This window comes from Acipenser ruthenus, chromosome 1 (genome assembly GCF_902713425.1).
Source record: "Acipenser ruthenus chromosome 1, fAciRut3.2 maternal haplotype, whole genome shotgun sequence".
Classification (NCBI taxonomy): Eukaryota; Metazoa; Chordata; class Actinopteri; order Acipenseriformes; family Acipenseridae; genus Acipenser; species Acipenser ruthenus.
In genome coordinates this window covers 86,517,975-86,539,724 of record NC_081189.1, presented here as the reverse complement: position 1 = coordinate 86,539,724, position 21,750 = coordinate 86,517,975, and positions in this window count along the sequence as shown.

Genomic DNA, 21,750 nt, shown 5'->3' with positions numbered 1-21,750 from the left:
TAAGTAATCAACAAAAGTTGGGACACCTGTAGGAATTGTTAGAATCAACTTTCAAGGCTTAATTTACTTCCATTGCTGCAGAACAGCTGTAAGTTGTTAACCCATTACTTGTTCCCTGAAAAAGGCCTTTTTGTATAACTCTGAAATGTACATTATTTTTCAGTTTTTGGTAACCTAAACTTTTTTTTTTAACCTCTGGCAGTTTACCGCTTACCTTAGCATACCATACCATTTTACCATTTTAGGTTATTCACTGGACTTGAACTGCTTAAATTTCAATAAAAACTGGAAAAATGGGGGTGTTCTAAAACTTTTGACTGGTAGTGTGTGTGTGTATATATATATATATATATATATATATATATATATATATATATATAATCATAGTTAGGGTTGAGTTGGGTGCTCAATGTTAAACCCCTAACTTTGCACTTTAATAACTTTGGCGTGATTTTTCGGAATTGCCCACTGATTTGCATATTCCATTGACTTGCAATGTTGTGAAAGCGTGGAGAGTTTCATGAAGACACCTTGTGCGGTTTCTGAGATCTGGATACCTGTTTTTTAGTAAAGGGGCCCTTTTTTCCCCTTATACGTAACATGTTTTTTTTGTTTGTTTGTTTTTTTGCTTTCATGTACAGGTTACACAGTACTGAATATCTGCACCAAACCGAGTAAGGTGGACTGTGCTGAGGTAGGGCTTTTCAAAGGTTTGTTGAAAAAATATCAAACGGTTCCTGAGTTATTAATAATAAAAAGATAACCACTTAGCATCCAGGACTGTTTGAAATCCTCTCAGTAAGGCATCCCGCCCCTGAAGGCATGTGCTTGGTACGCAAGCCGTTTGCTGATTGGGTCTGCAAAACTGTGTGTAAATGACATCAGTCCACTGGGATCTGCAGTTTTGGCTGAGCCTGTAAACAATGCAATCATATAGACCGGGGGTCCTCAAATCTGGTCCTGCGGACCCCCTGTGTCTGCTGGTTTTAATTCCAACTGAGCTCGCAATCACTTAACTAAACCCTTAATTGAACTAATAATTTGCTTAATTAGACCTTTTAAATTTTTCAGCTCTTAAACAGTTGCAGAGTTCAAGTTACATAAAATGTTATAGCTAACTTGAAAAGCAAGTAAAAAGGTCTAATTAAGCAAATTATCATTTCAATTAAGGGTACTCAGTTGGAATGAAAACCAGCAGACAGAGGGGGTCTCCAGGACCAAATTTGAAAAGCCCTGACATACATGGGGTTTCCATTCGCTCAGTTTATTTCACTCGAGTAAACCGGGCTTTTTACCCGACGTCATGCAAATGAATGTGAAAGGTGGGGGTTGATATGTAAATTAACTATGCGTAAAGTACTCGTGCTGTTTTTGAAGATTACTAGTGACATTTTGTGAAAATGTGGTTTCCATGCGCAGAGAACTGGTACACGAGTGAATCTAAGCTGCTGTAATAAAGCAAAATACCCTGTGCCTGCTTGGTTAATAATGTGTTTTACTGCTCTTGACCAAATTATTTTTCAATTTGAGGAGGCTCGTGCCGTCAGAGATGCTCTCCTTTCTTTTAAGTTGTGTTGGATTTACTGCTGTGTTAAATATTAATGATGCAAACAAATAAATATTTTGTGTTTTGAAATCTTTTTTCTGTATTTGTAAGAATGTATATCATATCATGTCCTTTACTTGTTTGAATGATTTAATGAATAATTGATGATGTAATATGAATTTAATTAAGTAAGGACTTGTTAACTGATTGATAGCCTGAACTGCCTTTTTATATGCAATTGTAGGTAGTTCAGGTGAAACCTGATGAAGGCACGGATGTGCTGAAAGGCGTTGTTTTGTTTGATTGTTCTTTTAAAAAGTTTGATACTAATACAATGAGTAGACTCTTTTTGGAAATAACAGTGGTCATGTCCATCTTTTAAATGATATGGTGAGAGTGTGGCCGATAATACATTTTTCTGAAAAAACATGTGTGCTGCTAAAGTATACATTTGTTTCTGACGAATAATATAGTCCACAACTGTACTGTGCTGTGAGCAGGCAATTTCATTTTCTATTACTGAAAACCCTCACAGCATGTTTTCATTCAGCCTGATTAAGATGGTGACTCATCATCACCCAAATATTATCTTTCAAGTTTTTAGGTCAGAGCTGCACTCCTTAAAATCGTTTTGGAAAGTAGAACATTTGACAATTCAAATTAAATTTCAAGACAATCAAACTAGTTTTGCAAAGTGCAAATGTATAATGGATCACCACGGTCTCACTGGTATAGACTAGTTTAAATTATAGATAGAGAGGTCTCGGTTCTCTTAAATTCTGCTCAGGTGAGTTATTATAGGCATGAATACACTGTGGGAAAGAAAACTGTGACCAAGCCAGTTTTAAAGACAAAGCTTCAGGAATGTGCATTTTCTCAGATCTGTAGCAGGTACCCAGAATGGAACATTTTTTTTATAGAATTTTGATATCATCAACCATCATTGTGATATAGTTTTCTAAATTTTGGAAATACACTTCCTTATCTCCTATAATCCTGTTTTAAATCTGGTGTTAACAAATGCTTATCGCTGTACATCAAAACAAATAACACAAGGGCCAATGAAACTGTATTTAAAAAAAATGTCAACCAGGTGCAGGGTACAGAGCTATATATATCAGTGCTTCCCACGATTAGCATTTGTACATTTTCAGGAACAATGTCAAAACTGGTTAATCTGTTTATACTGTACATTTTTATACTTATTTTTATACTAATTATAATATACAAGTTGTTATGCATACATCCAGACTGATAAATCATTACAATCTCAGCAATGAACTCTCTGTTTAGTTCAAGCAATAGACCATCAGCTTACAGTTCTTAAGATCATAGCATTGACATTTTTATACAAAATGTCTCTCTTATAATAATTATAGTAGTTATAGTCTTTCTTTGAAAGCTGTTGATTTGAAGATATGAATTTTACATCTTTCACCGGACGTGTTACAGTGTAGCGATTCCGCTGTAAACCCAGATGGCCATGATTAGGTAAGTAAAATAACTGGAATGTGTCTGTAATACAATTAAAAAATCTTACAAAGTTGTTGTAAACACAACAAACAAAAAGTCTGGCTTTGTTAGTTGTGCATAGTGATGACAGCCTCCAGCAATGCATATCTCTCTCTCTCTCTCTCTCTCTCTCTCTCTCTCTCTCTCTCTCTCTCTCTCTCTCTCTCTCTCTCTCTCTCTCTCTCTCTCAAATTCATTTATTTATTTTATTTATTTTTTTATAATTACATACCTGTGTGTAGATTTAGAATTAAATTGAATTGACATTAGACCGTCCATACAGCTTAGTGGATTAGACAGTAGAGCTCCCTTTATACATATAATGGACTAAAGTCTGTATTTCAATGTCAAATTCTGCAGCTACATTAATTTCAGAGCTGTAATTATTAGGCACTTTAAATAATTGCTTCAGCTATTTTGATGATTTGCACAAAACTTTCAATTAAAAGTGGAACATTTTGCATACCATAAATGCCTGTTACATGGCCAATTATTAGTTTAAGGTTTTTATATCATTCAGTATAGTATGAATGTGTGCCTTTCCATTTCTATCAATGCTTTATTGAATAGGGGAAACTGTTCTATACTGCCTTGTATGTACCAAACAATTTCAAAACAACAATATAAGCTGTCCTAAATCAATATCTATCATTTTGGATGTATCCTGCACTGGTAGTAAAACAAGTATTTCAGTGCATTAAGTAACCTGGATGAATACTACGTGACCATTACCATATTAGATCTCATCAGTTCTCATCACCACCGTCTGTCTGTGTATTCCTTTCTGGTCTGACGCCACCCACTCCGGCCGTCTTTGTGACAAGACCTCATGATAATAATTTGTATTTAATGACGTGTATAAGATCGAGGAATTACAATGAACACACAGAACACCCTCAACCACAACAAGGTCGATTTAAAACATAGTAGCAGTTTAGTATATAATGATACTAATGATACAGAAAGGAAAAACTTAGAAAAGCATCATGAGGTAGCTGTTCAACATACACGCCAATACAGCAAGAGTGAATACTAATTCATTGGATATATATATATATAGTTCCCCAAAAATGCATTTAAATACAGTACAAGTGAAATACTATTATTTTACTAGCATTAAGTATAGGTTCAACATTTCATTCCAACACAGTACATTAACTTCTGTATAAATCTCATTCTGGGCTGCGCAGGATTTTCAGCATGTGATGATGTAATTCTGCTGACAGTTCCCTAGTTTAGCTACACAGACAGTTCCTCTGCATCTATCGCTTACATGCAAAATAACCCTTGTTCAAATACAATTTCTTAGTAATAGGTCACAGATAATGCTGGACTGTAATTGTACAATAACAATTACACAAGTATGCTTTCAAACAAGCACTTCATATAATAATATGAGTTAAAGGGTATATAAGGACCTTTTTATTTTATTGTGTTACTGTGACAGAAATATAATGAGTTCTGGTTGTAAATCTCCCTCTCTACCTGTGAGGGCACTAAGTAGCGAAAGGGAAAGGCTTTGGACAGGTTGGCCTGACAGCTCCCTGGGTTGACCTGACAGCTTCCCTGGGTCGGGAGGTCAGTCAACCTGGAAAAAGACAAGACTCCGCTGCAGGAACGTATTGACCTGGAAGGTAAACGAGGTAGCAGCTGCAGGCAATAGAGTCAGCTGCAATCGTTTACCAAGGGGTCATACATAATCGAATAAAGGGGCCGGAGAATTGTAAATCTTTTCCTTCGCTTTTGGTTTTGAAATAGACCCGGAAGGACCCGTGCACTGTGTATTAAAAGTATTGTGAGTGTTTGTTTTGTTTGTCTATAATTGTTACTTGTGTGTTTATAGATGGCTAACACGTTCCGGAGCTGTTGCTAAGAGCCAGCACTGAACCCGGAACAGCACTGCACTATTTGTCACTCTTTAAACTGTATCGCCCACCACGAGCACTACAGCATGCACCCAGGACTGGTGACTGTGGTTGTATATTGTGGGAGAGATACTGTGTTTATTGTTTAGGGCTGCAATCCCTGTCACTGTTCTCTGTGTTTTACGCATCGCTGTGTATAACCAGAGTTTATTATTTGGTCACCAGACATGGATTATAATGAAAATAAAACGTCTATTTTCCATACTGGATTACAAATCTCTATCTGTTTATTCCTGCACTGCATCACCTCTGCACCTGTACATAATCAGCAACCACTTTGCCACAGTTACATGTTCCCATGTGTTGCTACAACTGTTTACGTAACATGTGTGTATCGTTTTAATTTTTTTTTTTACATTTTGACCACTTTTTTAAAATTTTAAATTGCATTCCCTGCCTCAAGATGACTTCACATGAATCCGCATGGACCTCTCAGAACTACATTTCCAATCATCCTCCTGCTCACATATGTAACTGAGATGGATTTACCAGTGAGCAGGAGGATGATAGGAAATGTAGTTCTGAGAGGTCCATGCAGGTACATTTGAAGCCAGGGAATGCAATTTAAAGATGTAAAAAAAAAAATATTAAAACAATACACACACCTTATTTAAACAGTTGTAGCAAGACATGGGAACATGTAACGCAGTAAAATAAAAAGGTCCTTATGTGCCCTTTAAGACATACGCAAAGGCATGTACCCTTTAAGCAGCTTATAGTTACTTTTAACAAGGTTCAAACTCTGAGGTTTTTCATACACGCATTAAAAGCGCAAATTACCATAACTATATTATCAACTTCATGTGTTTGCAGCTACAATTAATTCCACAAGGGAAAGGTACTGAAAATATACTCAACGGTTCAGTTATTCACTTTGCTGCAACAAATCTTCAAACCCAAGTGGGGGTTTAGCACACTGTCTGTGTGTTTCTTCTTTCTTTGAATGCTATGGTTTTATGACTGGAAACAGAAGCTTGTTTCAAAGCCGGGAATGATTCTTCTTTTGACGCGTAGGTAAACTGACTTGCAGACATCTCTTTTTCCTATCAGCAGGACTCATAACACAGAGCTTTCTTTGACGTTCGTTTATTGCAGGGTACAGAATCTTCTTGCAGTCCAGAAGTATAAAGCTTCAAGCTAACTCTTATGGAGCTATGTAGGCTCAAACCAATTCAATTTCTGATTGCAGTTACCAGTTTCAAAGAAAGCCCTCTCCTTTACCCTATAACTATCTTCCACTGTGTTGTACAATGGATTGCCTCATCCTGCCTGGGATGAATACATTGTCTAATTATCCTTATTTCTGCTGTCTCCAGCTTTCCTTTTCTCCACATCTCCTGGTTGGATTGCTTCGATCTATTTGCAGTACTATGGGGGCCTTTTGTGCTGGGTTCAGTTAAAGTCCACTAGAAATGAGCTCACTACTCTCTCCTTTGTGCTGTGTTCACGGAAATTGCTTCAGTCAAAAGTTCAGCACTCCTTCCTGTTGCTCAAAAATTAATTCAAGAGATTAGTCCAGATATACCTTTATATCAAAAATAGTTATTAATTCAAGGCATGTTCTTATAACCCTTACTTAAGAGCTACAAGCTACAATGAATACAGTGTGCAGGCCCAAAGGGAGTGCAATAAACAAATATCGACACACATCAACTGACTGGACAGTCTTGCATATATAAATCTATAAGCTCCCGTAAATAAGTCGGTTTCCTTAGGCAGAATGTTTTTTTTTTCCAGTAATTACTAAACCAGCTGCAAATTACCAGTTGCATTTACTTGCAATAAATAAATAAATAAATAAACAGACCTGTAGGGAAAATTATACTAAATAATTTGCTGTGCAATATGACTCCACCCTCGAAATGTGGAGATTAGAAAACGTCACATACTGTGAGAAAAGGGGACCCTACAAAGCTGGTTGCTAATGGGGGGTATTACTGTACTAATTTTCCAGAAACCACACATACTATAGTTTGATTTTTTCTGTTTAACTTTACTTTTATTAATGATTTGGGATGTGGGATATGAACTGAGAGCACTAGATCTAAACTGGGGGGGCACGGCCCCCTAAGGCCCCCGCTTGGCACTGGCCCTGTTGGCAGCCCAAGTTGAAACCACATAATTGCCATTAACTTAATTCACAATTATGTTTTCCAAACATTATTATCCATTTGAATAGTGTTAATTGTTTTAGTCGATGGGTTCAATAACTCTTTACTATTTTAAATACAGCTTTTAATCAATTCAACCAATTCAGACTTTTAACCAATTCAGTCTGCTTTCTGCATGTACATGTTAAAACAATAACCAATGCAAAGATTTGGTTGAGATACACAATTTGACCAAAACATTTCAGTGAAGAAAATCTGCTGTGTTTAGTTTTATAACAATAACAATATGAATATACAGTATTTCAAATACTCCAGTACTCAAAAATATACCTTACGTTGCGTTTATTTTGATTAGGTGGAAAATGTAAGTACATTTGAATATTGTTAGCTCTTCACAATGTCTCTATAAATATCAGTGTCTCAGTTTAGTAAGTTTATTTGAAATGCCTAATGTCATACTCACTCAAAATAAACACTCAGACAAGACAGATTTATCACTGGAGAGATATGTAATAAAAACTGACACTCCTATTGCTCAGGCTAATGGTATGGCTTTCCCTTAATTTGTCCAACAAGCCAATGTTATGAAATATGAATCTGGAGCCATGTAACTTCTATCATGTTTATTGCTACATGTTAGCTGTATATAAAGGAACAAACGACAAAATACTTTTAAAACAAAGACATTAAGAAAGAATTTTAATCAAACGTTTATTATTTTCCCCATGATTTTCACTACAATTTAGAATTTCCAGTTATGCTCCCTCACCACTGCAATTTCAACAACAGCTCAGAAGAAATGAAAGTCAATGGCCACAACCAAGTCAATTGCCTCTTTACACCCATGAACTCGAGAGCAAATGTCAGCAAGTTACCAGCCTCTGGAGGACAAAGACCATCCTGCAGGTAACCGCTTGAGCACACAAAACCATCTATGAAATCCCAGTAGGCTACTAACTTTGCACAGACAGGACACAAACCTGCACTTCCCTGACCATATGACTAACCTTTCACACTGCTGTCCTTTACCAGGTGAGCAATCTGGGGACCCTTCTAGTGTTTGCTAAAGCATTTTATACGTTTATTTTACTATAACTACAAAGCATAATGTCCATAACATATTCGTCAATGTCAGACATTGAGGTCATTAAATGAGAAGAATTCAGGGTAAAATTTGAATAAAAAATAAATGAGAAATCTAGCAGAGAAGTGAGCAATGCTGAAAACAAAATCCTCTCTCTCTACTTGGATTTTCTTTAGTGAGCTAGTGACTACTCTTGTTTTATTATTATTATTATTTATTTCTTAGCAAACGCCCTTATCCGGGGCGACTTACAATTGTTACAAGATATCACATTATTTTTACATACAATTACCCATTTATACAGTTGGGTTTTTACTGGAGCAATCTAGGTAAAGTACCTTGCTCAAAGGTACAGCAGCAGTGTCATCCACCACCAGGGATTGAACCCACAACCCTCCGGTCAAGAGTCCAGAGCCCTAACCACTACTCCACACTGCTGTCCTTGTCTGAATTCATTAAGCCACGGAATAAAGACAAGCTTTTGGAATGATAACGTTAAGAAAACGTGAGTATGCCACGGGGGGAATCTGTTTACTGAATCTATAGGAGACTAAAAATGAAATATCTAGTAAACCATCTGGTAGGAAATGTACATTAGGTTTCTCCATATTTTTACAAACAGGAAGCAAAATACTGTATATAATTTTATTTATGTACCTGAAAAGAGAGGATTAGTGCTAGTGGTAGGGATCCACACTTTAGAATTAGCCTGCTAAATTTAAAAGGGGGATGTCAATTATATTACTTATACTGCATTTGTGACCAGCAGTACCTCGTTCAAACCAGGTCCTTTATTATTTAGTTGACCCTATTAGGTTTAATTAAACAAGCCTAGTTGGTTTAGGGCAATATAATATAAAGCTTAGCCCTCTATGCCTCACCTCAGTGCAACAAGAGTACAACAAGTACAATATTTTGGAGACAATCAATTGATCTAAGCAACAGAAAATCTAATCCTGCCTCTATTTAAATAATTGAATAGGTCCCTGTGGCAGGGTAGCCGATGCGGTGACTCAGGAAAAAAACAAAGAAACACTGCAGGTACGGTGCAATGGCGCTTATAACAACAAAAATAAATAAAATATTCAAACAAAAACACTCACAGAGCAAAATAAAGGTTTTAAATAAAACAAAATAACAAACACAAAATACTGTGATCAGGCTGGGCAGTAGCCTTCACTGATCGTACTTTTTTATTTTATTTTACACGCCTCTCTCACTCTCGCTCTCGCTCGCTCCTCCGAACACCCCACCCTGAACTGAGAGCACTGCAGGTTTATGTACCGTGGCAGAGGGGTTGAACTAGCTAGTAATTATTATATTACCCCTCGGCCACAATCTGCACAAGTTTATTAATTTACTACTACTGGCAGAGGACGAGCTGTCAACCGCTCGTCCTCTCACAGAACACATTTAAAATATAAAATAACAAAACAAATGCATGGCTATGCCATCATATTTCTAAATAAATCATAACAATAACAATAAAAACAATAACAATAACAATAACAATAATACAACAAAACAAATACAAAATAATAAATTGCACAGGGGCGGAGGTGTACTCCGTTCTAAAATAAACAAATACATGTACAGGACTCCTTGCCCTGTTACAGTCCCTGTGACAGGATAGTTGAGTCGTGACGTCCCAAGACCAGGAAGCTGACAGAGACACAGACAGGTACTTCCAGGTGAAAGCACTGGGGCGTGCATCTATTACACAAAAACAAACCAAAACACTGCTCACAGAGCAAAATAAAAAGGTCAAACAAAACAAGTCATGAACACCATCAACAAAAACACAGGAACAAAGTAACAGGCACAAGGGCCAAATTAAAAGGTTTAAACAAAACAATAATAAATACTAACAGTGCTGTCAGGCTGGGCATTCACCTTCACTGACTACCACCGACACAATTTTAACCCACAGGTTACACACACCCAAACACCAAGTTTTCAAACAGGATTTTCCCCTCCTTAATACCATGTGGCTGGAGCCTCATTAACCATTAATCATTCAATTAAGGCTCCAGCCACATTCTCGCATGTATTTGGCAGGGATAGGAATTAACCCCATCCCAGCCAACCACACTATTTACAGGAAGGGCCCTGCCCTGCCACAGTCCCTCTCTGCCATTTTAAGTTTAAATACAAAGATATACTAAACATACACACAATTTTCAAATATAGGATAATAACTACTTCATTTGTGTGGTTTGTAATGCCTGTTATTACAGGTTTTGATGAGTGAGCTGATGCATTTATTTTTATAGATTACAGATATTACAGAAATATTACCATCATAATGACCATATTTTTCAATAGGTTTACTCCAGTCTTTAATTAACTCATTTAAGTAATACAACTAAGCACTCTAACATTGTTGGTCTATCAGTACATTTCTGTTAAATTTTCATCTGTCAAAAAATATGAGTTCGAGATTGGAGTAAACGGCTCGTATTTCAGTAATATAATACACATTTACTTGACACAGCTCCATAACTCCTTTAGACTGGTTACAGAGGGCCATGACAAGAATGATACTGTAAGAAGGTTAATTTTGTTATCTAGTGCCTTTGTCTGTTACAACAGTTTTCTAGTCTGTGAATCAATGTGCGTTGTGTTTAATCAGGCTTCACCCTGTGCAGAGTCCAACAGCTCACATTCAAAGCTATAAATTCAGTGACAAATGGCCTACTTTGAAACAGCTCACAGTGGAAAGCCAAAATAAAGCTATTCTTATTCTTCACACATCCTCTTGGCAAGATACGTTCTCAAAAATCAACGCTGCAAAAAGCTGATAAAATGAGGGAGAGTGTGTGCTCTCAAGCTCCTGCCTTGACTACTGATCACTTGCTACTACTGACCAAAGCCTGAAAACTATGAACACTTAACATTGAAAGTTAAAACTAGGTGAGGGTTACAAATTGCATTTACAAGTCCACACAATAAACATGTTTTAATGACTCTGACAAACCAAATAGCATAGTGCTAGTAGCAAAATGGTAGCCAGTGTCTCGTTTGACTATTTATCACCTCTAATCCAAACAAATGACACTGTAACCCCAGGTATCCTGTGTATATATACAGACGTGCTCAAATTTGTTGGTACCCTTACAGCTCATTGAAATAATGCTTCATTCCTCCTGAAAAGTGATGAAATTAAAAGCTATTTTATCATGTATACTTGCATGCCTTTGGTATGTCATAGAATAAAGCAAAGCAGCTGTGAAAAGAGATGAATTATTGCTTATTCTACAAAGATATTCTAAAATGGCCTGGACACATTTGTTGGTACCCCTTAGAAAAGATAATAAATAATTGGATTATAGTGATATTTCAAACTAATTAGTTTCTTTAATAAGTATCACACATGTTTCCAATCTTGTAATCAGTCATTCAGCCTATTTAAATGGAGAAAAGTAGTCACTGTGCTGTTTGGAATCATTGTGTGCACCACACTGAACATGGACCAGAGAAAGCAAAGGAGAGAGTTGTCTGAGGAGATCAGAAAGAAAATAATAGACAAGCATGGTAAAGGTAAAGGCTACAAGACCATCTCCAAGCAGCTTGATGTTCCTGTGACAACAGTTGCAAATATTATTAAGAAGTTTAAGGTCCATGGAACTGTAGCCAACCTCCCTGGGCGCAGCCGCAAGAGGAAAATCGACCACAGAGTGAACAGAAGGATAGTTCGAATGGTAGAAAAAGAACCAAGGATAACTGCCAAAGAGATACAAGCTGAACTCCAAGGTGAAGGTACGTCAGTTTCTGATCGCACCATCCGTCGCTTTTTGAGCAAAAGTGGGCTCCATGGAAGAAGACCCAGGAGGACTCCACTTTTGACAGAAAAACATAAAAAAGCCAGACTGGAATTTGCTAAAATACATATTGACAAGCCACAATCCTTCTGGGAGAATGTCCTTTGGACAGATGAGTCAAAACTGGAGCTTTTTGGCAAGTCACATCAGCTCTATGTTCACAGATGAAAAAATGAAGCTTTCAAAGAAAAGAACACCATACCTACAGTGAAACATGGAGGAGGCTCGGTTATGTTTTGGGGCTGCTTTGTTGCGCCTGGCACAGGGTGCCTTGAATCTGTGCAGGGCACAATGAAATCTCAAGACTATCAAGGCATTCTGAAGCGAAACGTACTGCCCAGTGTCAGAAAGCTCTGTCTCAGTCGCAGGTCATGGGTCCTCCAACAGGATAATGACCCAAAACACACAGCTAAAAGCACCCAAGAATGGATAAGAACAAAACATTGGACTATTCTGAAGTGGCCTTCTATGAGTCCTGATCTGAATCCTATTGAACATCTATGGAAAGAGCTGAAACTTGCAGTCTGGAGAAGGCACCCATCAAACCTGAGACAGCTGCAGCAGTTTGCTCAGGAAAAGTGGGCCAAACTACCTGTTAACAGGTGCAGAAGTCTCATTGAGAGCTACAGAAAACGTTTGATTGCAGTGATTGCCTCTAAAGGTTGTGCAACAAAATATTAGGTTAGCGGCCCCATCATTTTTGTCCATGCCATTTTCATTTGTTTTATTATTTACAATATTATGTTGGATAAAAAATCAAAAGCAAAGTCTGATTTCTATTAAATATGGAATAAACAATGGTGGATGCCAATTACTTTTGTCAGTTTCAAGTTATTTCAGAGTAAATTGTGCATTCTTCGTTTTTTGTGGAGGGGTACCAACAAATTTGAGCACGTCTATATATATATATATATATATACACAGTATATAGTAGTAATCAAGTAGTAACATCTTATTACTGAAACAATATTTACATGCATTTGTAAACACCAAAGGTGGTGAACTGGTGATCATCATTCCAAAACGGTGGTAATTGATTTTTTCATTTACTGTAGCGATGCCTTATTAAAGTTTAAGGTTCCTTTTATCTGTGCTGTTTTGGAAAGGACAGCTGTTGTGAGCTCAGCAGTAGCCGATCCTGCATAGAATGAACTTTAATGTAACTTTAGTAACAAAACTGAGATGTGCTGTGTTTTAAATTAACCAAGGCACATAAATGCATAAAATTAAATTGTGATGCAAGTTTTATCCAGAGCTGTACAAGGCTATAATTACACATTTAGCAGTGTAAGTGCTTAGGTGAGGGTTTATTTACATGGTTATTGTTGAATTGGTGCTGTTATTGTGTAATAAATACATGGCTACCTTTCAAACCTCTAGAATAATCAAGGGACACAGGGTATGCGAAGAGAACATGCCCTACACCAGGACAATGGCTAGGCAGTGTTATTTGCCTGGTCATCAAGTTATTGGCTATAACACATATCCAGTTGTCGAAATGTAATTAATCTTAAAATGGAGCACCCAACAGTCTTTAAATCACATCTATCAGTACACAAGCAACAGACGATGGAGCAGTATTATAATTACACCACTGACTATCTTTACACTTTGATACTGTTTCTAGACAGAATTATTTAAATCTTTTAATTTAGGGTGCAAGCTATTCTTGCCTGTTTTTTTGTTTTTTTTTACTGTTGTTAGATTTGTGCCTATAATGCTTTATCTATAAAGGTTACAGGTACATCATTTTTAAATGTTTGCTGTCAAGACATAACCATTCTTTTTTTCCTTGCTCCCCCATATTCACTCACAATCAGGTGCCGAAAATTATCTGGACACTCGAGTTATGTGATCAATAAAGAGAGGTGTATGTTGTTTTTTTTTTTTTGCAGGGGCCTCAGTAACAGAGACTGAACCAATTGTATGGGACACTATGGGATCTTTTGGAGAGTTTTAATTTCAGATTTCCACACCCAGTTTCCTTAAATATATTTGAAGTGCTAATCACTAATGAAAGGTCCTTTCTCCTTCTCGAAATGTTGAATCAGTGCTATCCTGGCTGTCCTTCGTGGCTCTACTCCCTTATTGGCAGTTTTTTTAAAAATAATTAGTCCAACCTCTGTGCACTATTTTATAATTGTACGTTATTATATAAAGGCTAGGCATTGGGCGAGGAGACTTCTGTGCTCTCGTTTATCACAGCGTCACAGATAAAGACTAAGTAAGACGGAATCTTTACCTGATTCAGCTTACCATGTATTTTAAGGGTAAGAATCACAAATGCTTTTTAAGTTTCCCTTAACCACACTGGGCGGTTTTGGTGGCAATTTATCAATAGTTCATTTTTCCTTTCCTACTTTATAATCGTATTTCTAAGGCAAATTGCTGTTATTGTATAGCGTGCTTAAATAAGTAAAGCATGAAATGGTTAATGAAATCATAACTTTACACTTTTATAATATTGATCCTACAAGTTTTGTGAGGTCTGCCACAGAGATATGTTTATTTAGTTATTATTATTATTATTATTATTATTATTATTATTATTATTATTATTATTATTATTATTATTATTAATTTCTTAGCAGACGTCCTTATCCAGGGCGACTTACAATTTTTACATACAATTCCCCATTTATACAGTTGGGTTTTTACTGGAGCAATCTAGGTAAAGTTCCTTGCTCAAGGGTACAGCAGCAGTGTCCCCCACCAGGGATTGAACCCACGACCCTCCGGTCAAGAGTCCAGAGCCCTAACCACTATTTAGTGTCATACAAGGTGAACATACAAATGTAAATTAATATGTTGTGAAAGAGATGTCTCTTATTTTATAGGAGATTTTATTTTCTTTATAACTGTAGGTCAGTAGCAAGTTTCACATTTATCTAGAGAACTGTATCACCATTTGTGATGACATTTGTCAAAGTCATTCTTCAAAGTTATTTACAGTATATGTGTGTGTGACAGGATGGCTTGCAGTGGTGAGGTGTGGTGACGTCACGGACCAGGAAGTAACTGAACCAAAACAGTGGATGGGCGGGTGAAGCTGAATGCTACGGCACTCAGCGTTTTTATTAAATAAATAAACAAAACAAAAGATTTAAACAAACAACACAAAACAAAACAAAAGGGTACGTTGGCCAAACAAATAGAAATAAACAAATGAGCGTGCTGGTTTTAACCCAGCACGATACTTAGCAGTTGTTTCTCTTATTCGCTCTCTTCGCTCCCCGTACTCTCCTCTGTACACTCAACCCCGCAGCACGGACAGCTGCAGGTTCTTATACTCTGGCTTAGGGGTTAACTAGCTGTTAATTATCTTATTACTCCTCGGCCACAGTCTGCACGCATTTAGTAAGGATGTGTGACTGTCGGCTAGTTAAATAATCAGTAGCTGATCAGCCACGCATCCTCACGAGGTTCTTAAAATATAAAAACAACATCAAATACACGACGCTTTGAACTGCGCCGCAAACAAAAATACAAATAATAATAAATAAATATATAGGGGCGGGACACTCCGCCACAGTGTGTCACACCTAGGCCTACATATTTACATATCTAGAGGCCTGTTTGTCCAATATAATTAATTTTCTAAATGAACACCAAACTCTTTTAGGGACACCAGAGAAGATGTTTTTATAAGAAAGACATTTAAATTCAAAGGTTTACAAAACCGCAACAACAGTGGTGTCCTCTTGTGACTATGAAACAATCTCTGTATTTGTTGCATCAGGTGAATAACAAAAACATTATAAAAAATATGACAAAAAAGTGCTTCTCTAGTGAGTTTCCAAAGAGTAGTATTCTGAGGATTATTTGCTGCTACAGGGTCCTAAAAGTATCTTCTTTAAAAAAGGAAACTTACCAGCTACATACATCCACGATGGCTCGTGTGGTGACATCAGGCCAGGCAGTAATGGACACATAATTGTGCAGTGAATGCGCTGTTGCGCCAGTTCATTATAAATAAAAGATTTAAACAAAACAGAACACTCAAAATAAATGGCACAGTGGCCAAAACAAACAGACAGACAAACAAACAAACAGTGGATGAACCCAAACAAGTATCGTGCGGATCCTCCCACACGAGTGGCAATTGTTCTTTTTAGCTTTTAATTATTTTTCTCTCTCTCTCTCTCTCTCTCTCTCTCTCTCTCTCTCTCTCTCTCTCCCCCATTCTCCACTGCGAACACCCAACCTTGTGTGCGTGAAACACTGATTCTTTTATGCAGCTGTACCGAGACTTGATTGCTAATCAATCATTCAGTTGAATCTCAGCACAGTCTGCACATGAATTACTTTGTGCACTCCCTGTGCTCAAATACTAATACACATTTTATCTGCACATGATTGTGATTGTGTAATCCCTATGCCTAAATACATTTTAAATCACTCGTGATACACAGCCCATATTATACCCCGTGCACTAATACATACACACCAACAATAACACACCACATGAAACATAAAACACAAAAATATGTACAGGGGTGGGGCAACCCACCACAACTGTACATGTAAAGCTCAGTGAATGTTGTGTCATAAGGCTGCAAAGCATACAAGTTTCCAGGAATCACATAAGTCTACCAAACAAATCTACCAAAGACATATGGAACTTGCAAACCACACATGAGGAAGCTGCTTTTATACTTAGCTGAAACACTACAGAACAGAATATACAGGAAAGCTTGCTTCAGAAACAGTTTATACATTTCATAACTGTCACAATCTTGAGACCTAATTTTAGTCCAGTTTCTTTCTCCCTGCGCCTTAAAATTGTTGGAAGAATTGTAATCTTGAAGCATAGAGCTTTGACATTCACATCATACTAAAGACACTTAATAGCATATGTGGCCTCAGGGGGTGTTAAAACTCAGGTCACCTCCAAGTGAAAATACAAATCATGAGGTAGTTGGATAGTCTGGTCATTGAAAGCTGGGAACACTTTTGACATCAAGGAATGCACAGTTGCCATAGTAACAATCCCCCAACATTGAGCCCTAGAAAAGGAAAGGTTATATATATTACTATACCTCATGCTACCGTGTGACATAGAACTAGTTCTTTGAATTATTGCAAGTAATGGTAACCCCTTGAGACCAGTTATTTTAAGTGATGTTTACTCGTGCCGTTACATTTTTTAATATTGTGTCTGCCCAGATTGCATGGACTAAACACATGCAATGAATGAGTTGGATTGGGTGAAGATAAAGAGCGTAAGGGAGAATGAGGTAATGACAAGATAGGCCATTCGGTGTCATGTGGTTGGGACACAAGTGATTCCAGGCAGTAGCAGCATATGGTTACTAACTGATTAACTACATAAATATGCATTCCATCGTGTGGTCACACCATTTTGTAGCGTACTTATATATCCTCCTTTTTACCACAGTAGTATTCTAAAGTTCTGTACGTGTTCACAGTCCAAACAGTTTCTTTAATTTGTTTTCACGGTTTGGCACCGTTAAATAATAATGCTGGCAACTACACAGCAATGTGTAATTACACATCCAAACAATACAGCCAAACGTCCTTTCATGGTGCTCCCGTGCTGGTGGTGAATACACAGTTAAGTGTGATTGGTGCAGTGTTTGTAATCCAGGTTGGATGCTGTCTTAACAGCAACAGCTCCCGGTTTGCTTAGCCGTCTAATAATTACCAATAGACAGTTAATAACAAACACAAATCACAGATGTTATGGTATTACATCATCATTATAAATCATTATATGCAAAAAACATGATGTGATATGTTTTGATACTGTACAAGAGATGAGAGATGCATGTTCAGTATATTATGCATATACTGAACATGTCTTATAGTACTGGATACAAAAATATAGTAAACAGAATATCATTCTATCATAACAAGGACGTCACACGCTGCAGCGATAAATTCAACATTAGAGTATTATGAAAAAGTTGATTAGCATGACATACACAGTATCAATAGTAAAGAATTAAAGAACAAGAATTAGCAATGAAATGTTTAATCACAATTTGATAAACGATTCTCCATATATGCAAACAAAGTGTTAAATCTAGTATTTTAACAGACAGACAGACATCTCAATATATCCAGAATCATATATGCTCAGTAATTGAAGATAAATAATGTTAATACCAAATTACATGACAATTGGATTGGCAGTTCTTCACAAACAGGAAAGTGTGACGTGTGTATATACTTGCGTATGACCACCTCCACTATATCTCCTTCATCCAGAAAAATAGGGACCCTTATGGACTGACCGTGTCTGTCCATTCATCCTCCAGTCTGTCCATTTGTCTGTCTGTATGTCTGTCTTTCTGTACATGATGAACCAGGTAACTCCTAACTTTTTCAGATGTTTTAGATTACATTTGGATACAGTCTGTTAATCTCTCGATTTCACACAAGTAACCTCTCAGGGACTAGGTGATTACTATGTGATTATGAGAACCCTCTGTATCTGAATGCACTGGTTGTCTTTTCATTTAGGGCTTATGGAAGGTGAGGGGCAATGGCACAGACTACAGTAGGGCACAGTTCTGACAGGCTCCACGAGAACTTCACCTAACAGCTCTGTTTCAGATTTACCAGAACAATCCAGAAATTCAGTCCTCTGGAAACAGTGGATTTGTCATGTAATGAATCTACAGTTTTCTTTAATGAACCCACAGCTTTAGTTGAATTGGAAAATGAAGATTAATGGTGATGCCATAGAAATGTTTTCATACAGAATATATCTGAAAGTAAATAATACATGCAAATATTGATGACTAAAGCATAGAATCTTTATACACTTCACACTTTTTGAACATAACCGGCTTAATTTTGCACCAGTCACAACCAAACTTTTATCATAGCCTCCAATAACCTTTTTAGAGTTAATTTGAATATAAACTGATACACTCTCAATTTTATACAAACATTTTTTAACATTTAGGTATTGTGAAATTATTGAGTGGTTATGATGGTCTTTTTATGTGAATGTGATGTTTTTTAAAGATGTAGCACTCTCCAGTATTCATTGGATCTTACCTTTCCCATGACTGTATCATCTCACTTTTATTTCTAATAAGTAGATAAGTGATGGATTGCTTTGGGTTTAATTATCACCAGTATCCTAATAAATTCCAGTGCCTTAGGCACAGTATCTATAGTCACTTCAGTAATTTTGTTATTTGGAAACTGTGCTCTAGGCAAAATGAGTGCCTGTAAGGGGGATAGAGAGCTAATTATTAAGGAATGTTATATTATATAGGAATGTTAATTATTTAGGTGTTTAACAACTAGTATTCATTACAGTATATAAATCCAGTATATCTGATTCTGTATCTATGGTATTTTTCAGTATATGACAAAGTAACTATAGTATTACATACTGTAGCGGTGTCAAGAAGGACGCAAGACAAGGTTTCAAGGCTAAACTTTTTATTTGTTTTAGTCTTAATAATCGCTTTTACAAAGCTGCTGTCAGCCACAGCTCATGCTTCTACAAGTTGGCTTTCTCTTCTCTTTAGCCCTTTCTCTCTCTAGCTCTTTCTCTCTTCAGCTCTTTCTCTCTACAGCTCTTTCTCTCTTCGCTCTGTTGTCCTTCTCTCAGTCCAACCCCGGGATTCAGCTCTCAGCTCCTTTTATAGGAGAGCTGGAGGGAGGCGGTGCCCGTTCCAGCCAATCCAGAACGGACACCTCACCCTGCTGGAAGGTTCCAGAATGATAGCTGTATGGAAATCCCCCAGCACAAGGTGCCTCAGTCTGGGATCGGAACACTCTAGATAAAAGGGGGTGGGGCCCCAACCTGACCGTGGGTAACCTCACTGAATGGAAAAGTACAGGCTGAGTTCTCCCGTTCACTCCAGTGCGCTGACCACGCCCCCAAACCACAGGGTGCGCTCTTCCGAGTTGTTAACAAGCAGTCAGCATGCTGGCCCTGCCCAACTCACCAGCCCGCCTTGGGACCCGCCATTACACAGCCCCCCAAGTCCTCATCGTCCCGAGAGGCTCTTTTAATCCAGGAAACGCCTGGGTCTCCGCTTTGGCCTCTGTAGCCTTAGTCCGATTGCTCCGGGTGAGGTAGCTGGTGGACTAACGGGTCCCACTGATGGCATTTTCTTTGGTGGAATGTAAAGAGGGACAGGCTATTTATTAGCCTATCAGACAGCGAATCCTTAGATGTTGCATTTTTTAAAATACATTTCGGTAACGCTTCATATTGCGTGGCATATGCAATTGCATATTAAATTAATGTTAAATTAATATTTAATAAAGCTGGTTTCTTGCTAAATGTTAACTAAATGTCGATTGAAAATGTAATTGCATATCACGTCCATTTATATTACGTTTTGTTACCCTTGAAAATATTTAATAATTTCCCAGTATTGCAAATACAGTTAATTTGACTTAAATGCTAATAGAAAGTAACAAGGAATAATTTAACATAAACTTAATATGCAATTGCATATCTATTAAATATTAATTTAACATTAATGTAATATGCAATTGCATATCTATTTAATATTAATTTAACGTAAATGTAATATGCAACTGCATATCTCTTTAATATTAATTCATGCCAGGCAATATAAAGCGTTACCTACATTTCTTATGATCGAGTACACTCACATGAGGACATCCACTTTGTCAGTGAAAAAGTGCAAATGTGGTAACGTTACATTGGTAAGCAGAAATCAATATTTTTGGAGATGATTATTGTGAAGAGTTTTATTTGCTGCTTGACTTGAATTTCTTTATATTTTTTATTTTCCTTTTACAATGGCCCGACTTGTACTTGCGAGGGGGCCGACATAATACTTGTGAGACTGTTTCGACTCTGAAGATGTCATACAATTTGTGACGCGTGAGGGACCCCCTTAGGTGTGGGGCCTTGCCCGCCTTGCCCTGAGGCCGGCCCTGCTCACAAGAGTACTCAAATATAAAATACAAACAATAACAGTAATGGCAGACAGCTTTTTGTCTGGCCTGAATTTTAAATAATAATACAAATACAAAATAATACAAAACATAATATGCACAGGGGTGGTGTGTACCCAGTCACACGCCTCTATTTGAGGCTTGTGATGCACTATAGACTGCATTATGTAAATGTTTGGCCAATGCAGTATTTCTTATCCTATATATAGTCCCACTGGCAGATTGTGTTGCATGGAAATTAATTTGCTAGGGTAACAACCTGAAAATAGTGTTATATATTTAATACATTAGTCACATCGGTTAATAGTTTTTCAAACAGACATTTCCAATTATTGTTATTTTAATTGTCATGCCATTTAATTGTGTGCCGTATCAGTACCTCATATTAATATGTGTCGTTTTTACACTTATAACTTTAAAGTCTGTTTCAAAAGCTCTTTTCAAAGTGGCCGCTGGACTGGGGTTTGAGATCTGTCCTCTAAATCACTACAGGAAGAATGATAAATATTTTTTAAAAAAACCAACAACAAGTGCTCTGGCTTTTCTTTTCTGTACCACGTCATGGTTTTTGTTACCTGTTTGACAATGTGGGCAATAATCCTTGACACTATCAGTGCACTAGAGCGGACATTTTGAAAAGAGCTTTAAAAGACTTTAAAGCTGTAAGTGTAAAACATTGTCAGGATTTTAACAATGAAAAGAAAAATTACAGGTACATTATTTAAACAGTTGTAGCAACACGTGGGGACTTGTAACGCTATATCTTTTGGTACCTCACTGCCTACTCTTTAAGGACAAGCACTGAGTAAACTTTAACCACTTGTTAATA